The sequence below is a fragment of the Callithrix jacchus genome, chromosome 10 (assembly GCF_049354715.1).
Source record: "Callithrix jacchus isolate 240 chromosome 10, calJac240_pri, whole genome shotgun sequence".
Lineage (NCBI taxonomy): Eukaryota > Metazoa > Chordata > Mammalia > Primates > Cebidae > Callithrix > Callithrix jacchus.
In genome coordinates, this window is record NC_133511.1 from 16572923 (window position 1) to 16596867 (window position 23945).

The following is a 23945-nucleotide window of genomic DNA, read 5'->3' on the forward strand; positions in this document are numbered from 1 at the left end:
ACTCCAGCCTGGGCAACAGAGCGAGACTCTGTACCAAAAAAAGAAAAGAAAAAAACCCAGAGTTGCTAGGGGAAACATTTGATTCCAGGTCCGGGACAGGAAATGTTCAAGATAAGCATAGGACATCTTGCCTAAAAGCAACGAAAATATCATACTATTGAGATTACATCAAAAGGACACAGGAGTCAGCTTGAAGAGGCTCCCATTGGCTAAGTGAAATAATTTCAGCATCAAAAGAATGACTCAATGGACTGAAGCACATCAAATATACTAAAATCCATAACTGCATAATTATATTACAAAATAGAAAACCAACTTCCTTAGTCTCCACCCTGGAGATTGCTAAAGAACCAATTCATTATTCTAAAAACTGATACATAAAGGAAAAAAGGAATCAAGCATTTATCTTGTCATTACTATAGTTTCTAAGTAGTTTATAAGGCAAAGTTCTTTATAGAAGAATAATAACTCATAAATGTAGAAAGAATGAAAGAATTCAAATAATCACCATTTTGCAACTTTTAAAAATTGTTGAGATGGAGTCTCGCTCTGTCACCCAGGCTGGAGTGCAGTGGCGCAGTCTTGGCTCACTGCAACCTCCACCTCTTGGGTTCAAGTGATTCTCCTGCCTCAGCCTCCCAAGTATCTGGGACTACCGATGCATGCCACCCAGCTAATTTTTGTATTTTTAGTAGAGACGGGATTTCACAATGTTGGCCAGGCTGCTCTGAAACTCCTGACCTTGTGATTCCCTTGGCTTCCCAAAGTGTTGTGATTACAGGCGTGAGCCACAGGCCTTGCAACTTCTAATGAAATAACTAGGTAACTAAACAACAGGAGTAGGTAAAACATTAGGCAAAAGATTGAAGGGAAACTTTATAAAAGATCATTTTGGGGAACAATAACTAAACCTGCAGATTATCGTAAATATCACTAACAGTGGGAAAGTCAGATATTATACAACTCCTGAAGTGATGCAATAAAAAGCTATGAAGTACTCCTGCTTCCCCTCTAAAAACTGAACTAGTCAAATTCCTAAATATAGCTTCCACTTTCCAAGAAACAGTGAACTAGAAGAACATGCTGAATGACACAATAAAGATATGATCAGCCAAATTCCAAATGTGGGAAAAACTTTAAGACAATCCAGTTTCTTACATAAATAGATAGCATAGAAAAAAAGTAGATGTTGGTAGGGAAGGGATGAGGTTACAGATTATTTAAAAATTTAGATTATAAAAAATTCAAGACACTTCAACTCAATGGATGTATGGATTTTTTGCATCATAAGTTGTACAAACTATAAGATGTTTTCAGACATCTGCAGAAAGCCTAAACATGCCCTGGCTATTACATGATAGTGAGGAATTACTGTCAATGCTACTGCATGAAAGAATGGTACTGCAGACTTTAGTCCTGATTACTAAAGAACAGCTGATATTGAATTTACCTACTAAGAAGCTGAACTCTTTGCAGACACTGGATGATAACAAACACAGGGCTATGATTCTTCAGAGAAAGTAAATGTTAATATAGGAGCCAGGCAAAAATATTTCTTTAAGATTTTTTTTGTTTGTTTTTGGAAACAGAGTCTCACTCTGTCATCCAGGCTGGAGTGCAGTGGCAGGATCTCAACTCACTACAACCTCTGCCTCCCAGATTCAAGTGATCCTTGTGCCTCAACCTCCCGAGTAGGTGGGACAACAGGCGTGTGCCACCATGCCCAGCTAATCTTTGTATTTTTTAGTAGAGGCGGGGTTTCAACATGTTGGCCAGGCTGGTCTTAAACACCTGGCCTCAAGTGATCTGCCCATCTCAGCCTCCAGAATGCTGGGATTACAGGAGTGAGCCACCATGCCCAGCCCTTTGGGATTTATATATACTCAATACAGCAAAAATAATTTGGTTTGTTCTCTGGATCTCTTATTTTTCTGTCATGGTAGAAATGGCCAGGTGACCAGACTATAAATGAATGTTTTACTGTAAAGTGAGGTCGAAGCACAAGTGGCTTCCTCACACATCTTGAGCCAGATACAAATACAAATGCTGGTCACAGACCCACCCCTGCCAGCTCGCCTCCTTCATGCCTCTCTCCACTGGCACACCCCTGGCGGGGCATTAAAAAAAAAAAAAGAAAAAAAATTTAGTCATATCTGATATTAAGAAAACAGAACAAAAAGTGAAAAATAATAAATTGGAAATTAATTAGGGAATTAAATGCAAGTCGATTATTTTGATTCAGGGTGCCTAGATAAAATTCAGTGGCCTGGTTACTTGCTTCTATTAGGAAAGCCTTAGAAAATGGCTAAGTTTTTAATAATCAAAGGAGTAAATAACTTGGTGGGAAAATGGTAGTTTAGCTGTAAAGACATAAAGAATGCTGAGGATTAAATAAAAGCATGTTTAAAAAAAAAAAGCCACAACAAACCAGTACATAGTAGTGTGTTCAAGTAGATGAGTTGGTGGTTCTTGAACTCCCAGGCGGTCACAAGGTAAATTAGCTTACGTGAGACACTTCACACGGTACCTTGCACACGACAGTTACGCACGTTAGTCTTTCTGATCCTCTGCCCTAACAGTTTCCGAGTGACCCATGGCATACACGAATGGCTTTGTGAGAAGATCAGAGTTCCGCACAAGTTGGCGCCATTAAGAAATGTTATTTTTAAGACACTGAGAATGTTCATAATAAATCATAAACATTTCAACAGACTGCTCTTAAATTAGTAATTTGTTTTAAATGCCCATGAGTTCTGCCTGGTATTCAGGAAACTTGACTTGATAAAGTGCTGGATTTATGACTTCACGGTCTCAAATAGGAAGTTTGGGGATATATATCTAAAGATATCACAGTGTGGAAGTTTTAAATTGTCAGTTTAGTGGTTTACAAAACTAACCAGTTTCTCAATTCTGTTTGTAACATTTAAAAAAACCCACATTGTCATCACTGCTCCTTCAAAATATAAAGCTGAATAGTTTGCAAAAACAAATTTGATAAGTCAATTGAATGAGTAACAAATATTCATTAAATAACCAATTACTAAGTCTACTTATTGCACTGTTTAGAATTCACAATCTTCAATATGTCTTTCTCTATAAAGTTACCCTAAAAACCATGCTTTTCCCATGTAAAAAACTCATTTAACTAAAATATGCTATAAAATAACATGCAAATTCCATGCTTGACTTGGTTATATTTCATTCTGACACAATGAAATACATTTAGTGAATGCCTACTTATGTTAGACACTGCATTAAACAAGGAAGACACAGATGAATACAACTTAAATGCCATAATCAGCAATCTAGTAACATTCTTTCATTCAGTTAGTATATTATTCAACTGATCAGTAAATATGTATGGAACGTGCATTTTCTGTGGGCACTATTTCAAGTATTGAAGATTTAGTAGAAAACAAAAATGACAAAGTTTTTAATGGCACGTAAATTTTACTGACTCAAGGCAGTAAATAAACAAATAAATATATGTCAGTTCGTGATAAGAACCAAAAAGAAAAGTAAAGCAAGACAGAGGCTACAGAGCAGTGGGCCAGTAGGAAGAATGAGATTTCAGACAGCATGGTGAGCAAAGACCTCTCTAATGAGAGAACACTTGATTAAGAGACTTGAAGGAAACAGGAGAGACAGCCATGTGGACACATGAGAAAAGAGGAATTCAGGAAGAAGAAATGGAATCTATGAAGGTCTTAAAGTGGGAGGACAGCGAAGGGTTTATGAAGAAGAAAGAGATGCCAATGACAGAAGCAGAGTTCGAGGAGCTGTGGTGAGAGACTGCTGGAGACCAGTTTACACAGTCTTACAGGCCATAGTAGGAATTACAAATGTATTCCAAATAGATGGGGAAGCCAATGGAAGTAGCTGAGTGGTAAGATCCCACTTGAATTTTAAAAGAATCCTTCCAGCTATAATAGGGGAGTCAGGGTAGATTCAGAGAGACTATTTAAAGCCTACTGTAGTGAAGACATGATTGTGGCTTAGACCAGACTGGTAGTGATGGAGGTGGTGACAAGTGATTGAATTCAGCATATCCAATCTTCCCTTTCTATCTGTGGGTACCATATTCACGGATTCGATCAACCCCCTTGGAAAATATTCAAGGAAAAAGAAATGGATGGTTGCATCTGTACTAAACATGTATAGACTTTTTTCTTGTCATTATTCCCTAAACAATACAGTGTAAAACTATTTATACAGCGTAAAACTATTTATACAGCATTTACACTGTATTAGGTTTTATGAGTAATCTGAAGATTATTTAAAGTATATAGGAGGATGTGCATAAGTTATATGCAAATACTTCACCACTTCTAAGGGGCTTGAGCATCTGTGGATTTTGGTATCCAAGAGGGTCCTGAAACCAATCTCCTACAGATACCAAAGAAGAACTATATTCTGAAAGTAATATCACCAAAATCTACAGACAGATTTGACATAGGTATGGGAGAAAAAAAGGAAATCAAATCAAATATAATTCCTATAAGCTTCTGGTGTGAGTAACTTGATGAATGAATTTGCCCTTATTGAGAGGGGGAAGATGGATGAAAAGAGAAAGTTGGTAAGTAGAAATCGAGTGTTCAGTTTTGCTAATGTTAAAAGTGCTATGAGATACTCAAGTGCAGATGCCCAGGAAACAGCCGGACATACAAGCTAGACTTCAGAGGAGCTGTCGCAATGCACGATGAAGACTGAAAATTTGGGAGTCAACAGCTTAATGGATCCTATAATCAAATAGGGAGTAGACAGGCATAGAGAAGAAAAGATGCCCAATGACTGAAGCCAGGAACATTCCAAAATTTAGACGTGGGGAAGATGAGGAGACCTGGCAGAACTCAGCAGAAAAGTGGTAGGTCAAGGGACGAGAGTCTAGATTACCAGTAAAAGAGACTTAGAAATGAAAAAAAAAACTTCAAAAAGTGCTATGAAGAGATACATTCAAAGTGAAAAAGAAAAAGGCAATTAGCTATCTGGCAAAATCAGAGCAGCGTTCACAGAGGGAATAACAATTGAGATGGGTCACAAAAGTTAAGGAGGGACAAAGGACAAAGAAGGGCAGTAGGGCTTTAATATCTGAGCCGACACCTCCTACTAATAATCACCTTTCTGACGGACTCCCCTAAGACTAGAAATTCCTTTACAGACCTCTTGAAGAAAAAAAGGACAATATTGCGCCAGGGATTAGGAAGTAACATAACCTCTTCAAGGTCTCCACTAACAGTACTACGGCAAGTTCTTGGGCAGCTGGGATACCCCCTTCCTGCCTCTCTTGCCTTCACATTCATCAAAGACACTGACTGAAACCTAGTTTGTAGTCTGTTGCGCCCTCCACTCAGATTCTGCCATCACCTAGGCAATGTAAACATCAGTGAGGATAACTTAGATGGTTAACCTTCTTTCTCTCCAGTGACCTAAAATTCTATCAATGTGCAGCAACTATTCCTATAGCCACATCTCGGACTTGTCTTTGCTTGACATTATTTTACCTCTGAAATTCTTTTTTTTTTTTTTTGAGACGGAGTTTCACTCTCGTTACCCAGGCTGGAGTGCAATGGCGCGACCTCGGCTCATTGCAACCTCCGCCTCCTGCGTTTAGGCAATTCTCCTGCCTCAGCCTCCTGAGTAGCTGGGATTACAGGCACACACCACCGTGCCCAACTAAATTTTTTTTTGCATTTTTAGTAGAGACGGGGTTGTTTTTTTGCATTTTTGGTAGAGACGGGGTTTCACCATGTTGACCAGAATGGTCTCGATCTCTTGACCTCGTGATCCACCCGCCTCGGCCTCCCAAAGTGCTGGGATTACAGGCTTGAGCCACCGCGCCTGGCCTATTTTACCTCTGAAATTCTAAACTTCCCCCTCTCTTATCATAACCTTCTAAATTAGCACTATCAAGTAAAATACAATGTGTGCCATTTATATAATTTAAGATTTTCTAATAAGCACATTTAAAAGTAAAAAAAAAAAAAAAGGACTCATTTTGAAAATCAGTAACTTATTTTAACCCAATACATCAAAAGATCATTCCAAAATGTAGTCAATACAAATAATAGCAGTAAGCTGGGTGCGGTGGCGCATGCCTGTAATCTCAGCACTTTGGGAGGCCAAAGCAGGCAGATTACCTGAGGTCGGGAGTTCAAGATTAGCCTGACCAATATGGAGAGATCCTGTTTCAACTGAAAATAGAAAATTAGCCGGGCATGGTGGCACATGCCTGTAAGCCCAGCTACTCAAGAGGCTGAGGCAGGAGAATCACTTGAACCCAGGAGGCAGAGGTTGTGGTGAGCCAAGATTGCACCATTGTACTCCAGCCTGGGCAACAAGAGCGAAACTCTATCCAAATAATAATAATAATTAATAATAATAGCAATGAGATAGGGTACCTTCTATTTTTTTATACTAAGTCTTCAAAATCCACTGTGTATTTTATATTTACAGCATATGACAACTAAAATACTAAGTTGTCTATAGCCAAGGTGTAATGTAGTTTTATGAAAATAAGCGTTTTGTTTAATAGAAAAATATTTTAGACTCTGCACAGTGAAGAACGTGGCCTTGCCCAAAAGAAGGCCTGGCCTTCCCTTGGCTCCTGGGAAGCAATCTCTGGGTTCTTGGAATGTTATGTCTGCCAGTAGTGTCTCTGTTTGTCTGGGAGCCTTGGTCATGACAGAAAGTCTAACATTATGATTTAGGCTGGGATTCGCCATACCCATATAGTTCCAGGGTAGAGATAAACATTGTTCACTACAAAACAGTGTGACTTGATGTGTGGGCTTTGGGTCATAAGCATCAGTTGACTTGGACATACAGATCAATCATGTGAGCAATCAATCAATCAATCAATCAGGCTTATGTAAAATAAAAACACTGAGCTTCCTGGATGGGTAGTGCTCTGTACACAATGTAACACATCAGTACCAGGAGTGTAACACATCTTGCATCCACATGGAAAGGGCAACAAAAGCTCTGCATTTGGTACTTCTCCTGGACTCTGTGCTTCCCTCCCTGGCTATTTTAATCTGCATCCTTTCCCTGTAATAAACGAAACTGAGAGTATATTAGCTTTCAGTGAATTTTGTGAATCCTTCTAGCCATTTATCAAACTTAACTGGTTTGGGCAATTTCTCGAACTTGTAGTTGACAGCAGAGTGAGGGGTGATCTTGGAGACTGTGCTCTCTAAGTTGATAGCTGGCAAACTCTCACAGTTGACCTAAAACTCTTATATAATACCTCAGTTTGTAAATTAAATTCAAAACTCAGTTCCTCAGCTACACTAGCTACATTTCAAATGCACAATAGCAACATGCGGACAGTGGTTATCATGCTGGGCAGTGTGGTTTTAGACTTTCATCTCTCCAACCTTCTTATGCCCAACACACTTGCTTTTCAACTTCATCTAGACTTGCAGATCTATGAATTCTTTTAAATCACTGAGACAGAGTTTCACTATGTTGCCCAGGCTGGTCTCAAATTTCTGGGCTCCAGTGATCTGCCTGCCTGAGTCTTTCAAAGTGCTGAGATTACAGGTGTGACCCACCATGCCCCGCCAGCTTTAAAAGTTCTTATTTAAAATCATTCATCCTGGTCTCTCACTTGCCTCCCTAACCTCACTTCAGCCTAAGCCCAAAGGCCCACACTTTAATTACATTATCACTAGTGGCCTCAAAACCCTTGTCACCTGTCACGTCTTCATTTGCACATGTCTTGTAAACTCCAAACATGGGATCAGTCCAATTGTCTGTCTTATCCAATTTACACACAGGTAGTTGAGAATTGGTGGCAGGGGGAAAAAAAATCACTGAATACTGTATAGCGGAATAACAAGTGAACTGCTTCCTACCTCTAGGGCCTTTAATCAACTCTTTGACTATTCTTAATCACCCCCTCTCTCATTCCGCCCTGCAGCTAATTTCACTTTCTCCATGCTGATCCAGGTCTCTGCCCTCTCACCCTTAATTCATCTGATAACATAATCTGCTACTCTAAATAGAAAATTATATGGAAAGCATGAAACATCTTTTTCACATTCTTCTACCCCAAAAATTATCTACACCCACATGCATCCTTTCCTTCTATCTTTGATGTGCAAGGTTAATTCCTTACAATTATGCTCATACCTCAACCATCTCTAGTTCCTCATTGATCTTGCTTTAGAGACTGTTTTCCATATCAATTATTGTCAAAGTCATCTTCTTCACCACTGCATCTTCAACCTCAACCTGTAATCAAGTCTCAGATTTAAACAAATCAAAATAAAACAAATCCCTCGTTGTTTTTTGTCAAGTATCAAGAGTGCCTGAGATCTAACCATTTTTGCAAGCTAATAATTCAATCTGCCACAATTACATGGATGATGGCAGAAGACAGGCAACCCCTAGGTTAGAGACAAAGGACTTTGTTACTTAGGGCACAGAAAGCAGCATGAGCGTCAACAAATTTGATTCAGTTTCCCAAGCCCTAATGTTCACATGGCACTGCAAAGAGGACGCCTGCACACACAGTTGGGTGCATTGTAGGAGAACCCTGAGCTTGGAGCTTTGGGAATCTTTCACACTGGGCAATAAACAGACCTATCTTTGATCTGTGGAGGGAGACAGTATCTCTATCTTTCAAGGCTGCTCACTATATAAACATGCTTAAGAAAACAGTCTACAACAAAGGCAGTCAGTGCCTTACTCATAAAACAGTAAGAAATGTGAGATACTCACGGAGAATTCTCTCCCAACAACCCTGTTTCCTGTATAAACGACTGTCTTCTCCCTTCTTTCCTTCAGAGCTATGCTTCTCAAAATAGCACCCAATGCCTCTACTTCTTTAACATCTGTCTCCACCTTTGCCATTTTATTAATATTTCTCTAGCCAAAGTCAAAAATGGTATCCTGGTTGCAAATTGCTAGTCTTTATTTGGCCTCTTGTAGCATCTGAACTCTTGACTGTTTCCTTCTAAAGCTCTTAGTTTTCTTCCACAATGTTTAACTTCTGATTCTTCTATTGTTGGGACTGTTCATTGTTCGTATCTTTTGCTGGGCCTCCTTGCTCTGACTGCTGTGAACATGTTGTAGCATGTTCTCGGATTTTTCCCTTCACTCCCTCTTCTGATTCTTCTCTATGCTGTCCTTGAATGATCTCATACACTCCCTTAATGTCTGGGCTTTGGGTCATCAGTATCAGTTGACCTGGAAACAGAGATCAACCATGTGGGCAACCAATCAATCAGACATATGTAAAGCCACCTATATGTTAGTGACTACCAATGTTTTATATTCAGCCAAGCTCATCCTAAACTCCAAAACTATATCTTGAATATTCCTATATATCCCTAGCTGAATATCCCACAATAAAATGCTATATGCCATCCTCATTCCCCATCCATATATCCCACCAAATTTTTCATTTCCCATCTTTAAGCCTTCTATTCCTTCCTTAATTTCCTATCTCTGATGGCAACACTATGATCAATCCAATAACCCAAGAAGAGAAATGTAGAGTTACCCTAGACAAGGGAAAGGGAAACTATAGCCCATGGGTCAAATTCAGTCTACTCTCTGATTCTTTGAAATATATTTAAATACAATTCACATGCCCTAAGTTTGCCATTTTAAAGGGCAGAATTTGGTGGTTTTAGTACATTCACAGAGTGCTGCTTCTTTTTCTAAATAATCCTTCACTTTTTTCTTTTTCTTTTCTTTTTTTTTTTTTTTAAGACAGAGTCTCACTCCGTATCCCAGGCTGGAGTGCAGTGGCACAATCTTGGCTCACTGTAACCTCTGCCTCCCAGGTTCAAGCGATTCTCCTCTCAAGTAGCTGGGATTATAGGCACCTGCCACCACACCTGGCTAATTTATGTATTTTTAGTAGAGACAGGGTTTCACCACATTGGCCAGGCTGGTCTCGAACTCCTTACCTCAAGTGACCCACAGGCCTTAGCTGCCCAAAGTGCTAGCATTACAGGTGTGAGCCACCACACCCAGCCTATCCCAGCACTTTGCAAGGCCAAAGCAGGTGGATCACTTGAGCCCAATATATGAGCATCCCAAATCCAAAACTCCAAAATCCTAAATGTTCCCATGAGTATTTCCTCTAAGCGTCATGTCAGCCCTCAAACAGTTTTAGATTTTTTTTAGCATTTTAGATTTCAAAATTTTGGATTAGGGGTGTTCTATCACCTTCTTCAATTTCCTTTGGCAGCTATTCCAAAATATTTCAGCACACAAATAGTTTTCAAAATTCTCAAAAAATAGTACAGTCATGCACTGCCTAATGACATTCTGATCACTGCGTACATGACAATGATATTCTTATAAATAAGATTATAATAAACCTGAAAAGTTCCTATTGTCTAGTGATGGCACAGCTGTTGTCACACCATGGCACAGCTGTTTTTAAAAATATTTAAATTTAGTATAGCCTAAAGTTTACAGTATTGTACAGTAATGTCCTAGGCCTTCTTATCCACTCAGCACTCACTCACTGACTCACCCAGAGGAACCTGCAGTCCTACATGCTCCACTCATGGTAAGTGTCCAATACAGGTATACTGTTCATGATCCTTCACACCATATTTTTACTGTGTTTTTCTTTAACATACCATAATGGTTTTTAGAAAATTGGTATAATACATCACATATTAAACCAATTCTGGACTGAGTTACCCCCTGGAGACTGTTATTGTCGTTGACGGGTTTTTTTTTTTCTGTTTTTTAGTAACCTTCCAGCAAATTATTTTAGAATCTAACTTCTCAAGGTGTAACACTGTTGATTTCTCTGCTAAACTGTGGTTTAAATTCTTCTTTTTATTTTTTAGCCTGGCTTCCCTGCAGTCATCCCCATGAGTAGTCAAGCCAGGTGGCCACTCATGCTCTGCTGATGAGTCTGCTCAATTCTCAAATGGTTTGCTGTGCAGTTTCCTAACATGTCTTGGGGTATGCCCCATCCCAATCCTTCCTCCAGAATGCATGATAACAACTCAGGGTAAAATTCAGTTCCTCACTCACTCTTTCATTCATTAATTCAATAAACATTTACTGATCATTTCCAGCAGTTAGTATTTCAGTCCAACAGTAAGAACTAGAGAGCAAAAATAGTCATGGGGATACATGGTGGGCAAAACAGACGTGGTCCCTAAACTTGTGAAGTTTGATGTCTAGTGTGACAGAGATACCATTAAATAATTACAAAATTAAATATAAACCATAACTGATATAAATGCTATTAAGAAAGGACATAGTACAAGAAGAGAGTACTAAGGGGAGTTTGGCCAAGTCGAATAAGTCACACAAAGTCCTTCACTATTGACCCTTCCCTCTATTACATACACCCTGTGTTTAACCATAGTAAACCTCTTAAGGAATATGGAATATGCCATGCTATCTCTCACCTCCAAATATGTTGAACATGGTACAGCATGTCTGAAATACCTTGCTCTCCATAGTTAATTCCTGCAACTATTCCAAGATGCAGTTCTTAAATTACTCCTTTGAATCCTTCATACCACACGTGATGTTCATATATGCCACTTGATCTCATTGAGGTTGGTCAGATCCTCCATCATATAAGTGCTTTTCCCCTTTATAAATGATTAGGATTTCATGGGGAGATAGCATGAAATTGTGCCAATATCCTGTCCTCATCTGTATTAGTTTAGTAGGGGTGCCGTAACAAATTATCACAAACTAGATAGCTTAAAACATGTAAAGTTTATTCACTCACAGTACTGGAAGCAAGAAATCCAAAAGCAGGACCATGCTCTATTTAGAAACCCTAGAGGAGGCCAGGCACAGTGGCTCAAGCCTGTAATTCCAGCACTTTGGGAGGCTGAGGTGGCTGGATCACCTGAGCTCAGGAGTTTGAGACCAGCCTGGACAACATGGCAAAACTCTGTCTCTACTAACAATACAAAAATTAGCTGGGCATGGTGGTGCATGCCTATAATCTCAGCTACTCAGGAGGCTGAGGCAGGAGAATCACATGAACCCAGGAGGCAGAGGTTGCAGTGAGCCGAGATTGTACCACTGAACTCCAGCCCGGATAACAAGAGAGAAACTCCATCTCAAAAAAAGAAAAAGAAAAAAGAAACTCTAGAGGAGAATCTGTTCTTTGTCTCTTCCAGTTTCTTACGGCTGAATCACCGCAATCTTTTTCAAGACTGTTTTGGCTATGTTGTGTCCCTTGCAATGCCATATGAATTTTAGAATCAGGTTGTCAATCTCTATTTAAAAAGTCAGCTTAAATTCTGATGGAGACTGCACTGAATCTGGACATCACTATTGCCATCTTAACAATGTTAACACTTACAATCCATGTACATGGAACATTGTTCCAATCACTTAGAGCTTTTTAAGTTTCTTTCAGTGTTGTTTTTATTCTTTTTAATACTTGCCAGAGTATAAATTCTGCCCTTCTTTTGTTAAATTTATTCCTAAAAATTTTATTCTTATTGATAAATTGAATCATTTCCATCTTTTTTGGATAACATTATACATTGCAAGGGTACAGAAATACAATTGATTTCTGTGCATTAATCTTGTACCCTACAAACCTGCAGAACCCACTTATTAGTACTAACAGTTTTTTAGTAGATTCTTCAGGATTTTCTATATGTAACATCATGCCATCTCTGAATAGAGATGGTTTTACTTCTTCCTTTCTAATCCAGATGCCTGTAATATCTTTTCCTTGCCTAATAGTTGTGGCTAGAACCTCCAGTACAAAGTTTGGATAGAAATGGCAAGAGATTAAACCTTTTGTTTCTGATCCGGGTGGGAAAACATTTGGTCTTTCATCATTAAATATTATGTTAGCCATGGGTTTTTCATAGACAACCTTTATGTGGTTGATGAAATTAATCTTCTATTTCTAGGTTGATGGCTGCTTTTATCATGGAAGAGTGTTGGATGCAATTTACTTATGCCTGGGAGGCTAGGGGAGGGGAGGGGTAGTTCATATATATATGAAAGAATGTTGGATTTTGTCAATTTTTTGGCATCTATTGAGATGTCATGTTTCTTTTTTATTCTATTAGTGTGTATCCCAGGAATCTTTTTCTTTTCTTTTCTTTTCTTTGAAACAGAGTTTTGCTCTTGTTGCCCAGGCTGAAGTACAGTGATATGATCTTGGCTCACTGCAACCTCCACCTTCTGGGTTCAAGCAAATGTCTTATCTCAGCCACCGGAGTAGCTGGGATTACAGGTTTCCACCACTAAGTTCGGCTAATTTTTTTGTATAATTAGTAGACTGGGTTTCACCATGTTGGCCAGGCTGACTGAGAACTCCTGACCTCAGGTGATCCACCCACTTCGGCTTCCCAAAGTTCTGGGATTACAAGTGTTAGCCATCATGCCGGCCAATCCCAGGAATCTTTATTATTCCTGGGATAAATCTCACATGGCCACAATGTATAATTCTTTTTATATATTGCTGGGTTCAGGTCATGCCTATTTTATTGAAGATTTCTGAATCTATGCCATATTGTCTATAAATTTTCTTGTATTGTCATTGTCCAGTATTGGGATCAGGATAATACTGGCCACATAAAATGGATCAGAACAATACTGGACACACAGAATGGATGGAAAGTCTTCCTCCTTCTGTTTTTTAGAAGACATGAAGAATTGCTATTAATTGTTCTTAAAATGTTTGGTAGAATTCTGCAGTGATTCCATCTGGGCTGGGCTCTTCTTTGTGAGTAGGTTTCTGATTACTGCTTCAACCTCTTTACTCTAGTATCAGTCTAAACTGTCTATTTCTTCTTAACTCGGTTGTTTCAACAGTTGGTAAGTTGGTATCTTTCTAAAAATTTGTCCATTTTATCTAAGTTATCTGATTTTTTTTTTTTTTTTGAGACAGATCTCACTCTGTTGCCCAGGCTGGAGTGCCGTGGCACCATCACAGCTCACTGCAACCTGCACCTCCCAGGCTCAGATGATCCTCCCACTTCAGCCTCTCAAGTAGCTGGGCTACAGGTGTGCACCACCACACCTTGCTAATTTTTCTATTATTTTGTAGAGATGGTGTTTCACCATGTTGCCCAGGCTGGTCTTGAACTCCTGAGCTCAAGCAATCCACCCACCTTGGCCTCCCAAAATGCTAGGATTACAGGCATGAGCCACAAAGCCCAGCTCATTTGTTGATGTACAGTTGTCCACAAAATTCCTTTATAATGATTTTTATTTTTATATTTTTTTAAGACAGGGTCTTGCTCTGTTGCCCAGGTTGGAATGCAGTGGCACGATCATGGCTCACTACAGCCTCAACCTTCTGGGCTCAAATGAGCCTCCTGCCTCGGCCTCCTGAGTAGCTGGGACCACAGGCTCATGCTACCACACCTGGCTAATTTTTTATGTTTAGTAAAAATGAGGTCCCCTCTCACTATGTTGTCCAGGTTGATATTGAACTCCTGGGCTCAAGCAATCCTCCCACCTCAGCTTCCCAAAGTGTTGGAATTATAGGCATGAGTTACCATGCCTGGCCCATTTTTATTTTTTAAGGGACTGTTAGTAATGTCCCTTTCTTTCATTTCTGATTCTAGTTGTTTCAGTCTTCTCTTTTTTTCTCTCTTGTCAATCTGGATAAAGATTTGTCAATGTTGTCAATCTTTTCAAAGAACCATCTTTTGGTTTCATTGATTTCCTTCATTGTTTTTCTATTCTCTATTTCATCATTTCTACTATAATCTTTATTTCCTTCTTTCTGCTTGCTTCAAGACACTAGAGAGGAAGAAAAACAAACTTGAAACAAGCAGAAAGAAGGAAATAACCAAGATTATAGCAGAAATGATGAAACAGAGAGTAGAAAAACAACCAACTACAATGGAAAGAAATTAGAAATCAATAGTGGGAAACATTTGGGAAATTCACAAATATGTGAAAATTAAACAATACACTTCTAAATAAATAATGGATTAAATAAGAGCTCAAAAGTGAATTCAGAAAATGCTTTCAAATGAGTGAAAATGAAAATACAACATACTAAATTCATGATATGCAGCCAAAGCTGCTTAGACGGAAATTTATAGCTGTAGAATGCCCATAGTTAGAAAGATCACATATCAATAGCCTGAGGAGCTATGACTACAGGTGCATGCCACCAGACCGAGCTAAAGGCTGGATTCTTCTAGTGAAGTTTATTTCTCCATACATACAGTGTTCAGCATCTAGTGTGATTCCTCTGGGACAGGCAGTTCAGTATGCCTACGGTTAGCTACCTTGGGATCACTGTGTTTTTGCTAGGACTTCCTTCCTCTCTTTTACTTACCATATCCAGCTGTTAAACTCCACTAATTGCTGGCTAATTGACCTTTTGTTTTGAATAATGTCCTAGGGGATACAGTGGTCTACAAACAATACAATCAAATTCTGGTTCCTCTGAAGAAATATTTTTTTTCATCAGTGTTTTTTTTGTTTGTTTTATTTTTGTTTTTAGTTAAGAGAGGGTTCTCCCTATGTTGCCTATGCTGGTCTCCAACTCCTAGGCTCAAGCCATCCTCCTGCCCGAGTAGCTAGAATTACAGGTGTGCACCCAGCCAGTGTGTGATTTGTATTCTAACCCCAGAAAAGCTCTTTCTAGATGTCATTCATTGGTTCTCTCCTGCGAACTAGCAAACCTTACCATTTGGCCTGTTTCATGAATCTCTTCTCAAATACCCTTGACTACAACCTCCACTGTTCTTTCTTTTTCTTTTTCTTTTTCTTTTCCCTCTACAGTTCTTGAAAGCACAATCAGGTCTGAACTTCTTCACTCCCTGTTGCAAATGAAGTCAGTTTTTTTGGGAAGAAATTAGGAGCGGTTTTACAGCTTGTTTTTCTCTGCAGGTAAAATCTCAGAGTTAGGGCTCTGGAGCTGGGGTTTGGGATAAAAGCAAACTTCTCTGAGTGACACTCCCACTCTAGGAACTGAGAGCTCGGTAGATGGAGAGCAGGGGAGGATAGCAGCGTTAGGTCCTCTCAGCTTGCAACGCAAGAGTGATCTGAGTCCTGATCAAGTTCCATAAGTGGGGGCTGAGTAGAAGGGGGCCCCCATCTCTTAACTGTACTTCTCCAGGACTCAGCAATAGGTAGCTGGGGGCAGAAGGAGAAATGCTCATGTCCAGATCCTCCTGGGAAGAAAGTTGCTGTTGAGATGCTAGAGATAATTGAAGAGAAGTGACAAATAAAAATGACAGACCACTGTTTTCAAATAAACGTCAGCACCGGCACCAACAGACCAAACTAAACATCCAAATGGAGTCACCCATGCTGAAGTTCCAAACCGAAACTAGGTTATCTGACCTGTCAAAGAGCCCAGTCTAAAATCTTTAATTGGCACAATGATGAAGTCCCTCTGCTTTAATCCTTACAAATAATGTAGCCTGAAGTAACCTGATGTTAACTAATTAGTTAATTTTCTATTGCTCTGTCTAAAAGTAACCAATATACTGTTTAGGCTTCTTAAGCCCTTCCTGTATAAGCCAAACTCTTCTGCTCAGCTTACTGGAACACTTATTCTATGAAATGAAATGCTGCCCGATTCTAGAATCGCAAATAAAGCCAACTGAGATCATCAAACTAAACTTGTAGTTTTGCCTTTTGACAGGAGGAAGCCCTGTGTTCTTGGCTATAGTAGTCTGGACAGGAATTTCCACCTCGCTGACCACAGACTTTGCTTCTTACTGAATTTGCATAGATGTTCTTGAATAATGTTCCTTCATTATCTGTTTATCCTTAGGATGATTTCCAGAGACTTTAAATGACTGGGTTTTGTTTTCTTTAATAGTTTTCACTTGTTTCAGCAAGCAAGGCAGGTCAGCAGAGCTCCTCACACCTTTATGCCAGAAGTTGGTCTCCCATTCATTCTCACACATGAAGGAGTAAGGAAGCACTGTGCTAGAGCTCTATATGCTATCTCATTTAATCTCCACAACTTTAATGCAAATATTCTAGATCTTTTCTTTTATAGACCTTGGAACTGTGTCCCAGAATCATCTAGTAATTTGCTCTAAGTAAAAAGGCAAGTAAGTGCCAAAGATCTGATTCAAACTTAGGTCTAAATATATCCAAAGCCTGGGTTTTCTTGACTAAGCCCCTTTCATCTTTTTTACACAAACACTTAAAAAATCAGAGCTCATGAGACAGTTCTATCCCTGTGCAGTCTCAATAATTTCTTTAGGTAATACACTATTTTCTTCCTTATCTGGACCTTTTATAATAATATTACTTAATAGTAACAATAATAACATATTTCATATTCTATTGTTATATATTATATAATGTGTTATATAATTATGGGTTGGTGCAAAAGTAATTGCAGTTTTTGCCGTTACTTTAAATGACAGAAGCCACAATAATTTTGCACCAACCTAAAGTATTTTGTTTTTAAAGCAATATTATCACAAGTGGTATTCTGTTTGTTCATTCCTTGAGGTACATTCACTTGAAGTCCATGACCAAGAAACTATTCTCTCTCCAATACGGCTTCTTCTTGGGTGCAGTGCCCCATGCCTATAATCCCAACATATTGGGAGGACAAGGCAGGAGGAATGCTAGAGCCCAGGAATTCAAAACCAGTCTGGGAAACATAATGAGACCTAATCTCTACAAAACTTTAAAAATTAACCTGGCATGGTGGTATATATCTATAGTCCCAACTACTAGGGAGCATAAGGCAGGAGGATCACTTGAGCTCAGGAAGTTGGGGCTGCAGTGAGCTGTGACCATGTTACTGCACTTCCACCTGGACAACAGAGGAAGACCCTAGCTCAAAAAAGAAGAAATAGATAAATAAATAAAATCTGCTTTCTTAAAGAGTAAGGTAGATCTGGTATGTTTGGGTCTTTGGTTATTACAAACATTAAGATGACATGATCGCAAGATGGCCAAATAGGAAAAGCTCTGGAGTGCAGTTCCCAACAAGATCACCGCATTTCCAAATGAGTTATTACTGCCCACAGACCAGGAGATTTCTGGGCCGAAAAGCAACACAAGTTTCCAGCAAGGCTGTTTCAGCCGGCATGGTGGGTCTCTGCACAAAAACTCACACAAATCTGGGTGGCCATTTCAACTGGCACCTGGAATGCCTAGGAGACAGAGCTGCCCATTCAACTGAAAAAAAGGGGACTGAAACAGGGAGCCAGATGATCTGGCTCGATGAGTCCCACCCCACAAAGACCAGCAATCTGAAATGCTCTGGATTGAGAGTTTCACAGCAAGTGTAGTTGGACCCAGGATGGTCCAGCTACATGGGGGGAAGGGCGTCCACCACTACCAAGGCAGCACACCACTACTGAGGCAGTGCACCCTTACTGAGGCAGTCCCCCATTACCAAGGCACTCCGCCATTACCCGGGCAGTTCTACCTATACCTCTATAAACAAAACCACAAGGAAGTTCACACAGCAGCTGGGCAGAGCCCATGGCAGCTCAGCAACGCCTCTGTTGGCAGACTGTGACTAGGCTACCTCCTAGATGGGCAGGGGATCTCTCAAAAAAAGGCAGCAGCACATCAGGAACTTATAAATAAAGCCCCCACCTTCCCAGGACACAGCACCTGGGAAAAAAGGTGGTTATGAGTTCCACTGCAACAGACTTAAGCATACCTGCCCAGCAGCTATGAACAGAACAATGGAGCTCACAGCTCAGCACTTGAGCTACTATAAGGGTCAGACTGTCGCCTCAAGCAGCTCCCTGACTCCCGTATATCCAAAGAGACATCTTTTTTTTTTTTTTGAGACAGAGTTTCACTCTTGTTACCCAGGCTGGAGTGCAATGGCGCGATCTTGGCTCACCGCTACCTCTGCCTCCTGGGTTCAGGCAATTCTCCTGCCTCAGGCTCCCGAGTAGCTGGGATTACAGGCACACGCCACTATGCCCAGCTAATTTTTTTGTATTTTTAGTAAAGACGGGATTTCACCATGTTGACCAGGATGGTCTCGATCTCTTGACCTCGTGATTCACCCGCCTCAGCCTCCCAAAGTGCTGGGACTACAGGCGTGAGCCACTGCGCCCGGCCCCAAAGAGACATCTTATAAAGGAAAGCTCAGGCTGACATCTGGCAGGTATCCTTCTGGGACTAAGATAACAGAAGAAGAAACTGGCAGAAACCCTTCCTGTTCTGCAGCCACCACAGGTGATCCCCAGGCAAGCAGGGTCTGAAGTGGACCTCCAGCAGTCCTACAGCAGAGAGGCCTGACTGTTAAAAGGAAAACTAAGAAACAGAAAGAAATAACTTCATCATCAACAAAAAGGACGTCCACTCAGAGACCCCATCTGAAAGTCACCAACTACAAAGACCACAGGTAGATAAATCCACACAGATGGGAAGAAACCAGCACAAAAAGGACAAAAACACCCAAAACCAGAATGCCTCTCCTCCTCCTCCAAGGGATTACAACTCCTCACCGGCAAGGGAACAAAGCTGGATGGAGAATGAGTCTGATGAATTGACAAAAACAGGCTTCAGAAGGTGGGTAGTAACAAACTTCTCTGAGCTAAAAGAACACATTCTAACCCAATGCAAAGAAACTAAGAACCCTGAAAAAAGGTTTGACAAAATGCTCATGAGAATAAACAGCTTAGAGAAGAATATAAATGACCTGATGGAGCTGAAAAACACAACTTGAGAACTTCGTGAAGGACACACAAATTTCAATAGTCAAATCGACCAAGCAGAAGAAAGGATATCAGAGATTGAAGATCAACTCAATGAAATAAAATGAGAGACAAGATTAGAAAAAAAAGACTGAAAAGAAATGAACAAAGCCTCCAAGAAATATGGGATTATGTGAAAAGACCTATTCTACGATTGATAGGTGTACCTGAATGTGATAGAGAGAATGAATCCAAGCTGGTAAACCCTCTGCAGGATATTATCCAGGAGAACTTTCCCAACCTAGCAAGGCAGGCCAAAATTCAAGCCCAGGAAATAACAGAGAACACCACAGAGATATTCCTCAAGAATAGCAACCCCAAGGCACATAATCATCAGATACACTAGGGCTGAAATGAAAGAAAAAATGCTAAGGGCAGTCAGAGAGAAAGGTCGGGTTACCCACAAAGGGAAGTCCATCAGACTCACAGCGGATCTCTCAGCAGAAACCCTACAAGCCAGAAGAGAGCGGGGGCCAACATTCAACATCCTTAAAGAAAAGACCTTTCAACCCAGAATTTCATATCCAGCCAAACTAAGCTTCATAAGCAAAGGAGAAATAAAATCCTTTACAAAGCAATTGCTGAGAGATTTCATCACCACCAGGCCTGCCTTACAAGAGCTCCTGAAAGAAGCACTAAACATAGAAAGGAACAACCAGTACCAGCCACTCCAAAAATGTACCAAATGGTAAAGACCATTGACACCATGAAGAAACTACATCAACTAATGGGCAAAACAACCAACTAGCATCAAAATGGCAGGATCAAATTCACACATAACAATATTAACCTTAAATATAAATGGGCTAAATGCCCCAATCAAAAGAGACAGACTGGCAAATTGAATTAAAAAGTCAAAACTCATCAGTGTGCTGTATCCAGGAAACCCATCTCACATGCAGGGACACACATAAGCTCAAAATAAAGGGATGGAGGAAGATTTACCTAGCAAATGGAAAGCAAAAAAAAAAAAGCAGGAAGTGCAATCCTAGTCTCTGATAAAATGGACTTTAAACCAACAAAGATCAAAAGAGACAAAGAAGGGCATTACATAATGGTAAAAGGATCAATGCATCAAGAAGAACTAACAATCCTAATTATATACACACCCAATACAGGAGCACCCAGATACATGAAGCAAGTTCTTAATGACCTACAAAGAGACTTAGACCTCCCACACAATAATAGTGGGAGACTTTAACACTCCACTGTCAATATTAGGCAGATCAACAAGACAGAAAATTAACAAGCATATCCAGGGCTTGAACTCAGATCTGGATCAAGCAAATCTAATAGACATCTACAGAACTCACCACCCCAAATCCACAGAATATAAATTCTTCTCAGCACCACATCACACCTACTCTAAAATTGACCACATAATTGGAAGTAAACCACTCCTCAGCAAATGCAAAAGAACAGAAATCAAAACAGAGAGTCTCTCAGACCACAGTGCAATCAAGTTAGAACTCAGAATTCAGAAACTAACTCAGAACTGCACAACTTCATGGAAACTGAACAACTGGCTCTTGAATGCTGACTGGATAAACAATGAAATGAAGACAGAAATAAAGATGTTCTTCAAAACCAATGAGAATGAAGACACAACATACCAGAATCTCTGGGACACATTTAAAGCAGTGTCTAGAGGAAAATTTATAGCAATAAATGCCCACATAAGAAGCAAGGAAAGATCTAAAATCGACACACTATCATCAAAATTGAAAGAGCTAGAGGAGCAAGATCAAAAAAACTCAAAAGCTAGCAGAAGACAAGAAATAAGATCAGAGCAGAAATGAAGGAGAGAGAGACACCAAAAAACACTTCAAAAAAAATCAATAAATCCAGGAGCTGGTTTTTTGAAAAGATCAACAAAATACAGACCGCTAGCCAGATTAATAAAAAAGAAAAGAAAGAAGAATGAAAGAGGCAATAAAGAACGATAAAGGGGATATCACCACCAATACAGAAATATAAACTACCATCAGAGATTACTACAAAAAACTAACTCTATGCACATAAACCAGTAAACCTGGAAGAAATGGATAATTCCTGGACACTTGTACCCTCCCAAGCCTAAATCAGGAAGAAGTCAAAACCCTGAATAGACCAAAAACAAGGGCTGAACTTGAGGCAGCAATTAAGAACCTACCAACCATAAAAAGCCCAGGTCCAGATGGGTTCACAGCCGAATTCTACCAGACCCACAAAGAGGAGCTGGTACCACTCCTTCTGAAACTATTCCAAACAATCCAAAACGAGGTACTTCTTCCCAAATCATTTTATGAGACCAACACCATCCTGATACCAAAACTGGCAGAGACTCAACTAAAAAAGAAAACTTCAGGCCAATATCCATGATGAACATAGATGCAAAAATCTTCAATAAAATCCTGGCAAACTGACTGCAACAGCATATAAAAAAGCTTATCCATCACAATCAAGTAGGCTTCATCCCAGGGATGCAAGGTTGTTTCAACATACACAAGTCTATAAACGTAATCCACCACATATACAGAACCAAAGACAAAAACCACATGATTATCTCAATAGATGCAGAGAAGGCCTTCAACAATATTCAACAGCCCTTTATGCTAAAAACTCTCAGTAAACTAGGTATCGATGGAACATATCTCAAAATAATAAAACCTGTTTATGACAAACCCACAGCCAATATCATACTGAATGGGTGGAAGCATTCCCTTTGAAATCTGGCACTAGACAAGGATGTCCTCTCTTACCACTCCTATTCAATGTAGTATTGGAAGTTCTAGCCAGAACAATGAGGTAAGAAAAAGAAATAAAGGGTATTCAATTAGGAAAGGAGGAAGTCAAATTATCTCTATATGAGGACAACATGATTCTATATTTAGAAGACCCCTTTGTCTCCAGCTCAAAATCTCCTGAAACTGATAAGCAACTTCAGCAAAGTCTCAGGATACAAAATCAATGTGCAGAAATCATAAGCATTCCTACACACCAATAACACACTTAAAGAGAGCCAAATCAAGAACAAACTGCCATTCACAATTGCTACAAAGAGAATAAAATACCTAGGAATACAACTAACAAAGGATGTAAAGGACCTCTTCAAGGAGAACTATAAACCACTGCTCAAGGAAATAAGGGAGGACACAAACAGATGGAAAAATATTCCATGTTCATGGTTAGGAAGAATCAATATTGTGAAAATGGCCATACTACCCAAAGTAATTTATAGATTCAACAATATACCCATCAAGCTACCTATGACCCTCTTCACAGAACTGGAAAAAACCACCTTAAACTTCATATGGAACCAAAGGAGAGCCTGCATAGCCAAGACAAGTCTAAGCAAAAAGAACAAAGCTGGATGCATCATGCTACCTAACTTTGAACTATACTATAAGGCTACAGTAATCAAAACATGTTACTGGTACCAAAACAGAGATATAGACCAATGGAATAGAACAGAGCCCTCGGAGGCAACGCCACACATCTAAAACCATATGATCTTTGATAAATCTGGCAAAAACAAGCAATAGGGAAAGGATTCCCTGTTTAATAAATGGTGTTAGGAAAACTGGCTAGCCATGTGCAGAAAGCAGAAATTGGACCCCTTCCTGACACCTTACACTAAAATTAACTCCAGATGGATTAAAGCCTTAAACATAAGACCTAATACCATAAAAACCCTAGAAGAAAACCTAGGCAAAACCATTCAGGACATAGGCATAGGCAAGAACTTCATGACTAAAACTCCAAAAGCATTGGCAACAAAAGCCAAAATAGACAAATGGGACATAATTAAACTCCAGAGCTTCTGCACAGCAAAAGAAACAATCATTAGAGTGATCCGGCAACCAACAGAATGGGAAAAAAATTTTGCAATCTACCCATCTGACAAAGGGCTAATATCCAGAATCTACAAAGTACTAAAACAGATTTACAAGAAAAAAACAAACAAAACCATTCAAAAGTGGGTGAAGGATATGAACAGACACTTTTCAAAAGAAGATATTTATGAGGCCAACAAACATATGAAAAAATGCTCATCATCACTGGTCATTAGAGAAATGCAAATCAAAACCACACTGAGATACCATCTCACGCCAGTAAGAATGGTGATCATTAAAATATCTGGAGACAACAGATGCTGGCGAGGATGTGGAGAAATAGGAACACTTTTACACTGTTGGTGGGAGTGTAAATTAGTTCAACCATTGTGGAAGACAGTGTGGCGATTCCTCAAGGACCTAAAAATAGAAATTCCATTTGACCCAGCAATCCCATTACTGGGTATATATCCAAAGGATTATAAATCATTCTATT

General features: G+C 39.7%; 1 protein-coding gene across 18 annotated transcripts in view; it reads right to left on the reverse strand.

Annotated features, from left to right (window-relative positions):
- SIK3 (SIK family kinase 3) overlaps positions 1 to 23945 on the reverse strand; it is a 262659-nt gene that overhangs the window by 90857 nt on the left and 147857 nt on the right. The window contains exons 1-2 of one of the 18 annotated variants that reach the window (XM_035264654.3): positions 8725 to 9096; positions 8134 to 8235 (exon numbers count right to left, since the gene is read on the reverse strand). The exons of 16 other annotated variants lie outside the window; for them this stretch is intronic. The gene's annotated coding sequence lies outside the window, so the exon portion shown is untranslated. Of the gene's footprint in view, positions 1 to 8133; positions 9097 to 23945 lie in introns of those variants that run through there. One more of the 18 variants, XM_078339530.1, reaches the window with a different exon arrangement.